The sequence below is a fragment of the Coffea arabica genome, chromosome 10c (genome assembly GCF_036785885.1).
Source record: "Coffea arabica cultivar ET-39 chromosome 10c, Coffea Arabica ET-39 HiFi, whole genome shotgun sequence".
In the NCBI taxonomy this organism is placed as follows: Eukaryota; Viridiplantae; Streptophyta; class Magnoliopsida; order Gentianales; family Rubiaceae; genus Coffea; species Coffea arabica.
Window position 1 is genome coordinate 14,629,327 of NC_092329.1, and position 16,193 is coordinate 14,645,519.

The window sequence follows — 16,193 nt, forward strand, 5'->3', positions numbered from 1 at the left end:
TGAAGGCTTAATTGGTTATTGAAAGTGATTGAGGTGAGGGTGTACTTGACCGCTCTCACCCCTTGTGATTTTCTTCATAGCTATCTACTGTTCCACTGAAATACTGCATTTGTTATATGAGATACTGAATTCCATGCATGGAAACTGAATTGGGTTGTTTGGACGGTTGTCCTACTACTTTACTGTATCACTGAGCTCAACCCTGTTTGGTAGTCAATTGAATCGAGCCGGCGAGGGCTTGGTCGTGAAGATTGAATTGCCACGGGGACTGTACTGGGGAACCTTGTGGTAATGAGACCCTTGGTTCCGGTAAACTCGAGTATTACCAAAAATATTACTGAATGGAGTGCGGGCCCGGTTGGGGTATGTTGGGTGGAAGGAATGGAAGTAAAGAGTTGTCTACGGTTTGGTATTTTAACATTGACGGAGAGTCAATGAGGTTGGTTCAAGATTGCAAGCGTGGAAATGGGCTCTTGAGAGCCGACCGTATCCTTTTACCGTTTTGCTTCATTGCTTATTTGTGCACTTTAAATGAAGGTTCATTCTTATATGACTTTGATTGCTTATTGGGTGGTATACCACTGGGCTTTGGCTCATTCCGTGTTATTTGTTTTCCTTACAGGGATATAATTGCTTTTGAAAATGGACTGGATAGTCAATTGCCATACTGAGCTTGTAAATGTCTTTTGTATAGCTCTTGAAGTGAAACCCTAATGTATAACGGGTTCATTTCCTTTTGATAGGCAAATCGAATGTGTACTCCTTAATGAATGGTTTTGGCATGCCATTATGGTTGTAAATGTTGATTTCCATTGTATATATATGCTTGGCTATGGTTTAGATAAATTTCGGCTTCCGGTTTTTTCATTTTTTTATTTTGTGTTTTGACTTGTTTGCGCGCAATGGTATGTTCCGGAACGTTTTAGATTGACGTAAACCGTACCGTTAGTCCTGGCGAGAGCTGGGCAGGCAGTCCGCTAACCCCTTTGGTTCGCCTTAGGGGAAGGTGGGGTTGTCACAATATGTGCTACATAACCTTTTGAAAAAAAGAGAGAGAGAAAGGTATGGAGAGTAGACGAAATCAAGGATGAGGGGCTAGTCGGGGATGTGGGGTTCGCCATGGACGTGGCGATAGGCAAGTACAAGAACCAAGAGAAACAAGAGACGCGGCGGCAAAACAGTAACAGGAACCAATGACTGAAATAGGGGATCAGGTAGCGACGGTCATACAACAAATGACTGATATTTTGGCACGACTAGTGGAACAACAGGGTCAGGCACCTGTTAACCAACTTAGGGACCCTGAGACAAGAGAGAATAGGGCCTTAGAGCGTTTCCAAAAGTTTTCTGCACCAAAAATTCTTGGAGGGCCTGATCCAGAGATAGCTGAGTATTGGTTAGAGGTTATGATTAATATTTTTATCACCTTGAATTATACGGAGGAAAGACAAGTGGCATTTGCCGTCTTTCAGTTTGAGGGACCGGCCAGGGTATGGTGGAATATTATTAGGACAAAATGGAAAAGAGAATAGACGGCATAGACTTGGGTTAATTTTATGAGAAAATTTAATAAGAAATACTTCCCACCTCTGATCCAAAAGAAGAGAGAGGATGATTTTATTAGGTTACGTCATGGAACCCTAAGCGTGGCCAAATATGAAACACAATTCATTAAATTGTCCAAATTTGCTCCTGAATTGGTAGCTACGGAGCAAATGAAGGTGAGGCGATTTGTACAGGGTTAAGTGTGGAAATGCAAGAGGCTTTGGCGGCTGCGCAAATTAATACATTCATAGAAACTCTTGAAAAAGCTCAAAAACTTGAAATTGTGAGGGGGCAAGTGAAGGCTTTTCATGCGAGAAAAAGGAGTACACCTACTAGTGCACTTGAGGAATCTAAGGAAAATGTAATGCCCTCCAAAGTAAGAAGAGCAGACTTTCAGCACTACTCACCATGGATATTAGGACAATTAGAAGAAGGTTCTACAAGAGGAGTTCAAATAGGAAAAGAGCAACAAGAGGGAATTTTTCGAGAAAGCCAAAAAGTGGCTCTTCGTTTGACTTGTGGATACTGTAGAAAGACAAATCATATTGAGGATGAATGCTAGATAAAGGGGCGAAAGTGTCTGATTTGTGAGAGTAGCGACCATCAAATTAACAACTACCCGAAGAAGCAACCACGAGAGAATAATGCTCAACAAGTGGATAGAACAAAATCTAGACAAACTAATGAAAGAGAGAACTGACCAAAAGTACCAGCATGGGTATATGCCTTAAACAAGCAACAAGTTCCGGAGTTATCTGAGGCGATGGAAGGTAAAAATTTCGAAAACGAAATTTCCTTAAAGGGGAGAGGGTGTGAGGACTTAAAAAATTCGTTTATATTTTCTTAAAATTCTCTTTTTATTTTGAATAAGTTAATTTATAATTCCTTTACCACTAATTTACTCCCTTCATAGTTGTATTAAATAATAGAGTTGAGAGTGTTATTTTTACTTTTAAAGTTAGAGTAAGCTAGGATTTTAGCGCATTCGTGTAGTGTGATCGATTGGTGAGGTGTGTGCACTAAATTTAGTAGATAAGAATGGATATTAAGTAAGAGGAAGCATGTGATTATAAATTGCTAAGAGTAAGTTAGTGAACCATAAGTTAAAATAAAAGTATAAGAGAGTTAAGAAAATAGGCTTGAATCGACGTGCGCCATTTGTTACCGGTAGAGAACACCACTTGACCAATACTTTATTTCCCTAATCTCCTTGTTTTTACTTCATTTTTCCTTTCCCTAATTTTTTTCTTAGGATAGCCAAAATTCTTGACTAGAAAAGAGGGGAAAAGAAGGCAAAATAAAGGAAAATTGAGGGAAAGCCAAGTGTTAGCAATTAAGGCATTCTTTGACCAATGTAACCTCTAGTAGTCATGATAGAAAGGATCATAACTAGACACCAAGAATATCTGCTAATGCTGACTAGCGCGGAGCATGTATACAAAATTAAGTTCAATTCACAGTCAAGTTTTATATTTATAAATTTTCAAATATCCCCTATGCGATTTTCTGCAAATATACTAGTTGAAATTAAATATAGGGTATTAACGGTTGAACCCACATGGAAGAATGGACAACTATCGGCACTAATAAAACTCCTCTATTATTTAGATAGTCAACAAATTGAAGAATATAAAACTACACTAAAATTGCAAGAAATAGCAAATGAAAATTCCTTAGGTCATAGTATCCCTAATTACTTATAAAAATGCAATATTTGGATCATTGAACACTACTACCTTTGCTAGCTATGGCGTAATTTCCTTATGCATATGAAACTTACTCTCGTAATGAATCAAAAATACTTATAACTAATCCATACATACTCTCGTGGTTATAAAATTAGTTACAAGTAAATTACCTATATGAAATTACATGGACCAAAGCCACAAAAATCATAGAGGAGCATCTCTACTCTTGTGAGTGTACACTTTAGGTTTAACACTTCCTTGAACTAGTATTAAATTTCAATTATTATTACAAATCTAACACCTTAAAATGATCACAATTAATAGCCAGTTAATTATGATTAGAAAAGCAAAAGTGTTAAATAATTTGCTCAAAATAATAGCATCAAATAGCCAAGAAATCAACATAATACAATCATAGAAAGTTCAACTAAAACTTAAGGCATGAAACTTTAGAAAGACATAATGAAATACAAATCCAAAACTTGCATATTAACCATACGTAAGAATTCAATACAAAAGATGAAGAGTTAGAGAAGAGAAAACCCTTGTCACATGAGTTTCATCTTCTCCTTTTTCATATACATCTTAATCCAAATCTAATCAATATAGAGGAGTGGATACCACACACATTACCACCTAAACTATACTATAGTATACTAACCTAAAACTAAAAAAGTGTAAGAGCTACATTTTTGTGGTGTATTCTTGTACTCTCCAAGCTCTCCAAAAAGAAAATACAAGCTCCTATTTATAAAGAAATCTTCAAGTGTGAACATTGGCATCAAATGTCAACATTTTTTGCTCCAAACTAAATCACATCATTATTGAAGAAATAAAATCAAGAATTATTGTTAGAATCTCATCTTTACAGCTGCAAATAAGATGCCAATCGTCCCTCAGAAGGTGTGAAAAAATGGATGTGAAAACAAGTTGCACAAGTGAAAGCCATAAAATTTGACTGGAATCCCTCCAAAATCCAGCTGGATTCCTCCCCTATTTTTTTTTTCTAATTTGTTTCTTATTCCAACTCACTCCTTGAATTCCTCCAGCAATTACTCCAAAAATCAATCGGTCTTTTTGGAGGGATTCGAGTCGACTTTCTTTTTTGACAAGTTTTTTCATTTTCTTTTTCTTGTGACTCGAACAACCCTTGAAACTCACCATCCTCATGAACTTTAGGACTCTAACCATGTTTAACACAAACTCAAGATTTTGAAAGTCTCAAGAGCGCTTAGTGGTACGATAAGAAACCTCAGGAGAGGTTCCGAAATTATCGCATTCTAGGGTAGCGTCTTCTATATTGAAAGTTCTAGAGACTACTGTCGCAATAAGGTTTGTAATAGTATAAGCCCACTGTCGCACGCTAGATTAAGGAATGAGAAAATCATTTTATGTGCCACTTTATCCTCTTTGAATAGTTGGCTGATGTTGATGCCTACACTCAATATCTAATGTTACCATGATTTTTAGTGGGGATAGTTTCAAAAACCGCCCTTGAGGGTTTTAATAATTTTACTTGGCACTTTCAAACTTTAAAAAATCCCATCTAGCTCCTCTAATTTAAAATTTTGTAATATTTAAAACCCATTTCAAAATATAATATTAAAAAATTCTTTTTGAAAGAAAGAATACAATTTCATTCCAAATTTGTCATTCTCTTGTGACTTCTTAATTGCCATTACATATCAAATTTACCTCTTATTTTTTGTAAATTGATCAATGTAGTTCTTTAATGAAAATTTAAAAGTTAAAAGTTATTAACATGATCAAAAAACTCTTTAATAATTTTTGTGCCATTGGTTCGGATAAGAAATGTTAAATTACTCAAAATTATGAATGATTTATAATACTCTTAAACATAATCCGCAATAATTTACAACCATGATAATATCTTTTAGCACCAGCTTAAAAACAATGCAAGAAAGTTTATATAATTTTTAGCACGCTGTATTTTTTTTTCAGTTTTCAAGCCGTCGATTTGAACCAAAAAAATTAGGAAATCCAAAAATATTTAAACGATTTATAGAACTTCTTAAATTAACTTAAAATTTTTTACAGTAACGAAAATATTATCTTTGTGATCTATAAAATCTTCAAATAAACTTTCAAATGTTAACTCTTTTTATTTTTTAAAAAAATACTCTATTTTTTTCCATATAGTATAAACTTTCATACTTTTTATTTTTATTTTTCATTTATTATTAATATCCTCGTGTGTTTGTAATAAAAGTAAAACAATAAAAGGGCAAATTTGGAATGAAACTATATTTGCTCTCCCAAAATGAATTTTTTAATATTATATTTTAAAATGGGTTTTAAATGATACAAAAATCTTAAAATAAGGGAGGCAAGTGAGAGTTTTAAAGTTTAAGGTGTCAAGTGTAACTGTCTAAAACCTTATGGGAGGTTTCTAAAATAATTCCTTTTAAAAGAGTTGTTGATTTTATCCTTCTCAAGTCAAGACCGCACTTGGACTTCAAAGGAACCCTCATTTTTATAGAAATTGCTCAGGCATCAAAATCGGAGTTGTGGCAATATCATTTGTCAAACAAGTTGGAGAGCAGACTGGTTGAAGCGCTGAACGATCTCTTCGGATCGGAGGGGTTACCACCACCCCTAGAATCATCTCTTGTTAGGGGCCTTTGGCCCGCCCTTGCACCAACAAAAAACAAAAAGGGTACTCATTCAAATGCAGCTAATACAGGCTTTTTGGGGGGGGGGGGGGTTGTATTAAAAATGTGAAGTTGCTGTATACACCAAATTTTTGTTAATTTTTAATATTTTTTAAAATTTTTTCTATTTAATGGATTATTTATTTTCTAACATTTTAAGGTGTATTTTTCTTATATTTGTAGGTTTGTTTTAGAAAAAAAATAAAAGAAAAACAAAATCAGTTTTTGGTTAAAACAATAAATAAAAAAAAAAGATAGTGGAGGCATCATGATGACCAACGGAACAAAAGAAGGGAAGGAGAGAAATTTTTGCAAAGAAGCTCCTGGCTCTCAACGGATGAAAGAATGAGCAACGAAGCAGAAAAATGGCAGAGAACTCCCCCACCTTTCTTTCTCAAAAAAAAAAAACACATCTCTCGGCTCTCTCCCTCACAGAACAAAAAGAAAAAATTCTCTACCTCTTGACTAAAGCTCCCAACGGAAAAAACAGAGAAAGAAAGCAGAGAAGAAGAAATTTGCAAGGGAGGCCCTCACTCCTCTTTCTCTCGGCTAGAACACAGAAAAGAAGGAGACGAAAAAATTTCCTCTCCCTCTGCTCTTTGGCTCCCTCAATTTACTATCTCCTTCTTTGGACTTCCAGAGAGCAAAAGAAGCATAAGAAGATAAAATTGCAAGAGGCCCTTAGCTTCAACGGACAGAAAGGGGGAAGAAAGACAAATTTTCTCCGACTCGCTCTCGCATCTCTCCCTCTTTCGGACAAAGGCTACGGATAGAAAACAGAGAAGGGAAGAAAAAAAAAATCAATCTCTCGGCTCTCTCTCTCAGATTCTCTCTCCCATTTTTTAACAAATAAAACACTCACTCTCAGGTAAGGGTGTAATCGAGCCGAGTCGAGCTCGAGTATAGCAATACTCGAGCTCGACTCGACTCATATACACCAAAGCTCGAGCTCGACTCGAACTCGAGCGAGCCCAAAAAATCGATACTCGAGACTCGACTCGAAAAATTTCCTTTAGGCTCGAGACTTGACTCGATACTCGAGGCTCGAAAATTTTTTTCATTTTAGGTCTTTTTACAATTATGTTATTACTTTTTTGTCATTATAGGATTTTATTATAAAGAAGGATATATTGTAAATTTCATATAACTTATACCCATAATGGTCATTTTATAATTATAATACATATATATTATTTAAATTATAAATATATTATTTAAATAACTCCGGCTCGTCGAGCTAGTCGACTCGACTCGAGTTGGGCTATTTCGACTCGAAACTCGACTCGATTTTCATTTGAGCTACTCGAAACTCGGCTCGAACTCGGTTGAGTCGTTGACCGAGCTACTCGCGAGTAGCTCGACTCGCGTACATCCCTACTCTCAGGTTTTCTCTTGGACAGGGCAAGGACAATGAAAACGGTTAAAGGCTCGTAATTTCATCAAGTTTTAGTCAAGAGACTACAATCTTCATTGAGGTATTTATTATTTTTTTCCAGCTTTTTCTTTTCTTTAATTTATTAGATTAAATACATGTTTTGATGCTCATTTGTCCCCTGATTTCGTTTGTTGTTGTTGCTATTAATGTTATTGAAGTTTTGGGATAACCCATGAATAAAAATTTTAAACAAAAGAGAATGGTTTTTATATATGCATGTTAATTGTTTAAAAAATGGAAAAAATGAATTTTAGTGGCTGTTTTGCTTTATTTTAATCTCTTTTATGTTGTTTTCTTGTCAGATAAAATCATAGTTATATTGTAGAAGTTGTAAGGAATGTTATAATATAATTTTATGATTTTTTGGTGAAAATTTGAGTGTTTGAAAAAAGTAAAACCTGGTCTGTCTTTTGTCATTTTTGATACCTTCGGGTCATTTTTTTGTAAGAAATAGCTCTGCAATTGAAATCTACTCGAAAAATCGAGTGAAAGTGTGTGTTTTGATAATTTTTGGTGATCGAAAAAATCGCCGGCAATCAGCAACGGTGGCACCGTCGGCACAGCTATTGCCGCCAACTGAATGTCGCAGGGGAAATTTGCGGCGGAAGGAAGATTCAGATGCTTTGCAATGATTAATCTGGGATTTTGCATTTTGGGCCTTCAATTTTCATATAATCTTATTGTGGCCCGAAAATATGAAAAATCGATCAATTTTCCCCCTTTAAATTTTAAATTTCTTTGGTTTGTTTAATATGATTTTTGAACAGATTATTTATGAATTTTAGGATGAAATTTAAGGTTTAATAATTTTGATAAATTTATTATTTTGATTGAGTTTGGTAAAATAATTGGAGTTTTCGGCCTGAGGTTTGTTTGTTTGGGTTTCGGTATAAAATCTGATTCATTTTCAGTTGGGTTTGTAAGAGTGGGTTTGGTTTATTTGTTTTGGGTTTTTGGCTTGGGTTGGAGGTCAAAGCCCATCTGTTTTGTTGGCTAATTTTGGGTCGAAATAAGAGATTGGCCCACTCCTTTAGCCTTGGACTTTCGGTTGGGCTAGGAAGCTTTCGGCCTAAACAAATAAGTAAAATGCCCCAAGTGGTCTGTTGGGTTAGAAGGCCAGAAACGAATTTGTACTTTAGTCCCTGTACTTTTACTTTATTTTATTTTAGCCCAAATACTTTAGGTTTATTTTAATTAGGTCCCTAATGTAATTGCAAATAGGTCCCTACACTTTTCTTTTATTTAATTTTAACCCCAAATCCGTGTGATAATTATAATTTGACCCAAAAATTTTATTAATCTTTTTAATTAGATCCTTGATAGATTTTATTTCTCAAATAGAAGTTGCTTTTCCTCTTTAATTATGAATTATGTTTCATTTGAATGTTTTAATTGATTGATTTCATGTTTATTTCATTTATTTATGATTTATTTGTCCATTGATTTGGCGCCTTAATCATTTTGTTCATTTTGGAGCCTAAATAGAGCCAATTTCATCGCCACTTAGTCACCACCTCAAGAGAGGTTACATCTTTTGTTATTTTAAATTTCTTTTATGCGCTCCAACGTGTTTTATGTGCAATTACATGTTTTGAGTGTTTTTCTTTTATTTATTATTATTATTCGTTTTTAATTTCATTTATTTAATTTTGATTATTTGAGAGGCATTTAAATGTCAAATTATAATAATTAAGTTATTATTTCATTCTTTACCCCTTTAAATTGTAGTTAGGGACCCCGAATGTAATAGTTAGGTCTTTATTCGCTTTTATTTATTTATGTGTTTGCATGCTCGTGTGCTTATATGTTTACTCGCTTTCTTAGGATTTTTGCATCTAGATATCATGCTTACATGTGTATGTGCTACGTGCTCTTATGTGTTTATTTGTTTTAATTTATTTCTTATTTGTTTTACTATGTATTATAAATGCATGACGTCACCATACTAGTCCAACGTTAGTTGTGACTTCTCCCTCAACGCTAGTAAGGATCTTTTAGAAATGGGTTAGTCCAACGTTAGACCCTTAGATTATTCATGCATTAGATTCATCTTTTGTATGATATCCAATATATTTCCATGCATATTTTATTTTTTAGAATTTTCTCATTTGCATGATATTTTCTATTATATTATCCTCTACCCTATGTGTTAATCATATCATTTAGAATTGCATTTCATTTAAGAAATTGTGGAATAAGTTAGTTCATTTGCTTGTTCATATTAGGAGAATTATTTTTGAACATAGATATGAGTGATTATAACTCTTTAGTTTAAATACCCCATTAATCCCTGTATAAGAAAATTACGTCGCGAGTTCTTGTCTCCCATATCCATTATGTTGCATTCCCTTTTTCTTTGATCGCTTATATCTATGTATATAATTTAATTCTTTCTTTTTTTTAATTTCATCATTTGCATACTCGTGACGCTTTCAAGGAATCATTTTGACCTTCGCAATCAATGCGATTGATATCAATTAAATCCTTGAGTAGATATTTTGTCCTCTTCGATATTTTATTTTTGCATCCATGTAGGAAACATCCAAACTTGATAAATTTATAGGTTAGATTAAGAAAATTTTGACTAAACCACGCAACTAACTTAGACTAGGTTGAAAGGGTGCCTTAGGTTTGAATCAATTGAACCTTTGCCTTCCCTTTCTTTAACCGTGACTCCCGAATTCATTTTTTCTTGTTTTCAAAGATCTAGAGTTGTCGAAAAGGGTTTTATTTTATTTTATTTTATTTAAAAACACTTTTTGGGTGACTTAGTACACCAAAACTTAATATCAAGTGGCGACTCCTATTTTTTCTTAAAAATCCTTTTAGACTAAATTTTGGACACAAATTGTCGCATTTTTAAAGTCCCATTTTAGGTCATTTTTTCACTTATTTTTAAATAAAATCACATCTTTTATAACACACCTTTTATTTTTCTCATCGTGAAAAATGGGGCGCGACAGTAGCTCTCGAATTGTGGTGAATTTTAAATTTGGATATAACTTTGATGCCTCCAAATCTTTATTTTCGAGGTCAAAGTTTGCAGTTACCCCCCTTTCACAAATACAAATATTTTTTTGTCAAATCACAAATACACTATATGTAGGACCAATAGTGGTATGTTCTCGGGGACAGGTAGACCCACAGACAAGTAATTGACAAATAGTCGTTATAAACTATAATTTAGAATCCTAAAAATCCCAATTCAACAACATAAAGATTAACCATGATAAAAAAACTACGGCACGTTTTATTGATTCTTAAAAGTTCTTTTTCTAAGTTTTTAATACAGCTAGGTTTTTAATACAGGAAGGAGGATTTTTAACTTATTCTTGGAAAGGTTCACAATTTCTTTCTCGGAGACATGAATCTTTTTAAGCTTTCGATTCATCTTCTCCTCCCAAAGTTTAATCAACTCAAGTTGAGATAATGTGTTTGTTGACCGCCGAAAAATGACAACACTATTGCATGTTGTTGGGTCATTTGCCACTCTAATGGTATAGCTTCCAATGTCTTCTTCTTAAATAAATACAACTACGAAGGAGACAGAATAAATTCGTAAATATACTGAACAATTTTTATCAATCTTCAACACCAGAAAATAATAATCTTTCCATCGCAAAATCTTGGTCAAGTACAAAAAAAAAAAAATTTGTGTAAAGACTAGAGGCCTTGAAAGCGAAAGATCTTCAATTTAATTTCCCTCTTCTGTTTTAACTTTACAACTTATCGCATGAGGACGTGTACTTTTCGGGCCTACCACATGGTTCTCTTTATATTGACTCAATGAGCAAGTGTTAGCGCTTTTCTTGACTGACTTGCATGTTTATGGTGTTACTTTTTTTCTGCTATTTTTTTATCCACCTTTTCTAACCTTTTCTATCCTTATAATAAAGGGTTAAATGGTCCAACCCTAGTAAAACAAAAAATGTATCTTCTTATTTAGGTTTTATTCGAAATTATTTGAAATGTTGTCAAAAAACTATCCTCAATTTGAAGTAACTACCATAAGTACTCCTTCTACATCTTAACGTTCATAAATTTCTCGACCAAATTATTGTTCTTAGTCTCAAAGAACAAGAATTTTTTTGGATAAATTACATATAATCCCCCTGTAGTTTTGCATAATGCCAAGTGACCCCACAAACATTTCAAAATAGTTACATAATCCCCTTGTGATTTTATATAAAGTGAAAAATGGATGGAATGTATAATCAATTATAGTGATAACACCACATATGTTCTAAAAGTGCGTGTCATGAAATCATAATATTCACTTAACCCCCTATGGTTTGCATAAATATTCACTTCACCTAATGTAGTTTTTAATTTATTCACATAATCTCCCAATGGATTTGTATAAGGTAATTAAGTCGTCATTTGATTTAACATTTAAATAAGGGCACTAGTAGCATTTCAACTAATAAAATTACATAGGTTATTTTCAGTTAAAATTTTAGTTTACATGAAATCATAGAGGAGTGAAGTGAATATTTTGAAATGTTAGAAAAGTTTCGTTATAATAAATGAAACCACGGGAGGCTATTAGTAATTTACTCTTTTTTTAAAAGAACTTTACACATGGCCTTTTCATACACTCTCTTAACCAATTCTTCTTGAATAAGTTGGCTAGCAGGCAAAGTATGGAATGCAATTCTTTAGGGGTTTAAATCATTTTACTTTCAGTTAAATCTTAAGGGTGTGCACTACGCAGTAGTGCATCCCTTTCATCTAGACGTGTGCTTCTATTCTTCTAGGTGTTTCTCTTCCTTTAACCTCTCATGGCCTAGTTGAACCTTTGCCTTCCCTTTCTTTAACCGTGACTCCCGAATTCATTTTTTCTTGTTTTCAAAGATTTAGAGTTGTCGAAAAGGGTTTTATTTTATTTTATTTTATTTAAAAACACTTTTTGGGTGACTTAGTACACCAAAACTTAATATCAAGTGGCGACTCCTATTTTTTCTTAAAAATCCTTTTAGACTAAATTTTGGACACAAATTGTCGCATTTTTAAAGTCCCATTTTAGGTCATTTTTTCACTTATTTTTAAATAAAATCACATCTTTTATAACACACCTTTTATTTTTCTCATCGTGAAAAATGGGGCGCGACAGTAGCTCTCGAATTGTGGTGAATTTTAAATTTGGATATAACTTTGATGCCTCCAAATCTTTATTTTCGAGGTCAAAGTTTGCAGTTACCCCCCTTTCACAAATACAAATATTTTTTTGTCAAATCACAAATACACTATATGTAGGACCAATAGTGGTATGTTCTCGGGGACAGGTAGACCCACAGACAAGTAATTGACAAATAGTCGTTATAAACTATAATTTAGAATCCTAAAAATCCCAATTCAACAACATAAAGATTAACCATGATAAAAAAACTAAGGCACGTTTTATTGATTCTTAAAAGTTCTTTTTCTAAGTTTTTAATACAGCTAGGTTTTTAATACAGGAAGGAGGATTTTTAACTTATTCTTGGAAAGGTTCACAATTTCTTTCTCGGAGACATGAATCTTTTTAAGCTTTCGATTCATCTTCTCCTCCCAAAGTTTAATCAACTCAAGTTGAGATAATGTGTTTGTTGACCGCCGAAAAATGACAACACTATTGCATGTTGTTGGGTCATTTGCCACTCTAATGGTATAGCTTCCAATGTCTTCTTCTTAAATAAATACAACTACGAAGGAGACAGAATAAATTCGTAAATATACTGAACAATTTTTATCAATCTTCAACACCAGAAAATAATAATCTTTCCATCGCAAAATCTTGGTCAAGTACAAAAAAAAAAAATTTGTGTAAAGACTAGAGGCCTTGAAAGCGAAAGATCTTCAATTTAATTTCCCTCTTCTGTTTTAACTTTACAACTTATCGCATGAGGACGTGTACTTTTCGGGCCTACCACATGGTTCTCTTTATATTGACTCAATGAGCAAGTGTTAGCGCTTTTCTTGACTGACTTGCATGTTTATGGTGTTACTTTTTTTCTGCTATTTTTTTATCCACCTTTTCTAACCTTTTCTATCCTTATAATAAAGGGTTAAATGGTCCAACCCTAGTAAAACAAAAAATGTATCTTCTTATTTAGGTTTTATTCGAAATTATTTGAAATGTTGTCAAAAAACTATCCTCAATTTGAAGTAACTACCATAAGTACTCCTTCTACATCTTAACGTTCATAAATTTCTCGACCAAATTATTGTTCTTAGTCTCAAAGAACAAGAATTTTTTTGGATAAATTACATATAATCCCCCTGTAGTTTTGCATAATGCCAAGTGACCCCACAAACATTTCAAAATAGTTACATAATCCCCTTGTGATTTTATATAAAGTGAAAAATGGATGGAATGTATAATCAATTATAGTGATAACACCACATATGTTCTAAAAGTGCGTGTCATGAAATCATAATATTCACTTAACCCCCTATGGTTTGCATAAATATTCACTTCACCTAATGTAGTTTTTAATTTATTCACATAATCTCCCAATGGATTTGTATAAGGTAATTAAGTCGTCATTTGATTTAACATTTAAATAAGGGCACTAGTAGCATTTCAACTAATAAAATTACATAGGTTATTTTCAGTTAAAATTTTAGTTTACATGAAATCATAGAGGAGTGAAGTGAATATTTTGAAATGTTAGAAAAGTTTCGTTATAATAAATGAAACCACGGGAGGCTATTAGTAATTTACTCTTTTTTTAAAAGAACTTTACACATGGTCTTTTCATACACTCTCTTAACCAATTCTTCTTGAATAAGTTGGCTAGCAGGCAAAGTATGGAATGCAATTCTTTAGGGGTTTAAATCATTTTACTTTCAGTTAAATCTTAAGGGTGTGCACTACGCAGTAGTGCATCCCTTTCATCTAGACGTGTGCTTCTATTCTTTTAGGTGTTTCTCTTCCTTTAACCTCTCATGGCCTAGTTGAGCCCTCGCCAATACAGGTTAAAAGTAGTATTTAGATGTTGTCACTTCACAAAAAAAAATGTTAGAAAAACAATAAGAAGAACAGTACCATTGGCCTCCCCACTGCCATACACGGTTATGTCCTCCTTCTCGTGGTCATGTGGATGAAGCAAGTAATTGACGGAGTATGCTCCAAAGCAATTTGCAGACACAAACGTATATGGGATCCCTTCTGCTTCAATGGCTCTCTTTATTTTCTTCTTCTTATTTAGGAATTCTTGAAAGGGAGGCAGCACAGTTCTTCGATCTTCTTCGCATCCAAAATCTGACGGTAGAAACCTCTGACCACAGGAAACCATTAAGGTCTAATTTCTTGAGCCCATTTGGATTGCAATAATTTGAGAGTTTTTGTATAATAACAACAACAACAACAACAATAATAATAATTTGATGCCTCTACATTCAAACAAGTTAAATAGACAGATACATGCATGCATATTTACCTGTGTGTGTGTCTGAGAAGTTTTGGTAGGCATCGATTAGACGAGACACATACATACCTTGTGAGTGAGACAAGTATTGGTGTGCTCGTAGCCACAGATGAAATGAGAAACTGGCGCTACCTTTATGTTACCATCAACTTTGATGGCCTCAACAACAACAACAACAACAACAACAACAACAACAACAACAATAATAATAATAATAATAATAATAATTTGATGCCTCTACATTCAAACAAGTTAAATAGACAGATACATGCATGCATATTTACTTGTGTGTGTGCCTGAGAAGTTTTGGTAGGCATCGATTAGACGAGACACATGCATACCTTGTGAGTGAGACAAGTATTGGTGTGCTCGTAGCCACAGATGAAATGAGAAACTGGCGCTACCTTTATGTTACCATCAACTTTGATGGCCTCAATAATTTTCAATTGGTCAAGAAGGACATGCTAATGCAGAAATCACAATATCAACTTCTTTAAGAACCGACACTAGTTTCTCATGCTCATCCAATTCACACTTCAACAGTAATGCAAAATTGAAGTCATACTCACCCGATATGGTTTGTGTGTATACTGCATAGAGTATATACGCATATCTATCAGAGGAGAGACATAATTCGATGCAAATGATATTGTTGCAATTACCATTTTGATTGTATAACAAAAAGGGTAAAATACACTTTACCTTCTGTGATTAATCAATTTCTCACATAAATCCTCTATAATTTCAAAGTCTAAACACAACTTCCTCATGATTTAAACTAAAATGGTAAAATGACGGAAATGATCCTTTATAATGGAACCCACAGAAATGTTGAGAGTACTTTTATTTAAAAACTAAAATAGTTAAAGTGATTAAAATATATAAATATAATATGTATGACACTGGGATTTGTATTTTACCACACAACCCCTTTATGGTTTATTGTTTATCACATAATCTCCTTATGATTTTCAAAATATATATGACCGGTATTTTACATATACGTACAAGTTAAAAAATCAAATTACACTCGTTCATTGCAAGTATACAGGTCAACTAGTAGTTTAGGGTATATATATCGGGTCGATTCCACGAGAAAGAGTGAACAATTACCGGTATTACTAAAGTTTCTCTATTATTTAGACTATCAATGAATTATAACAAATTTAACCTACTGAAATTATACAAAATAACAAATGAATGGTCCTTAGGTTATGGTATCCCTAACTACTCATGCAATTGCCATTTTTGGATCATTGAGTACTACATCTAAGCGAGTTATGGTATAATTTCCTTATGCATTTGAATCCTACTTTTGTAATGAATCAATTATACTCATAACTAATCCATACCTATTCTCATAGTTATGAAATTAGTTACAAGTTTATTTCTTCAATGAAATTATATGAAATTAACCACCAAAACCCCATAGGTGCACCTC

General features: G+C 33.5%; 1 pseudogene; it reads right to left on the reverse strand.

The window, feature by feature from the left end:
• Window positions 1-16,193, reverse strand: part of LOC113713935 (eugenol synthase 1-like) — a 30,352-nt pseudogene that overhangs the window by 6,553 nt on the left and 7,606 nt on the right.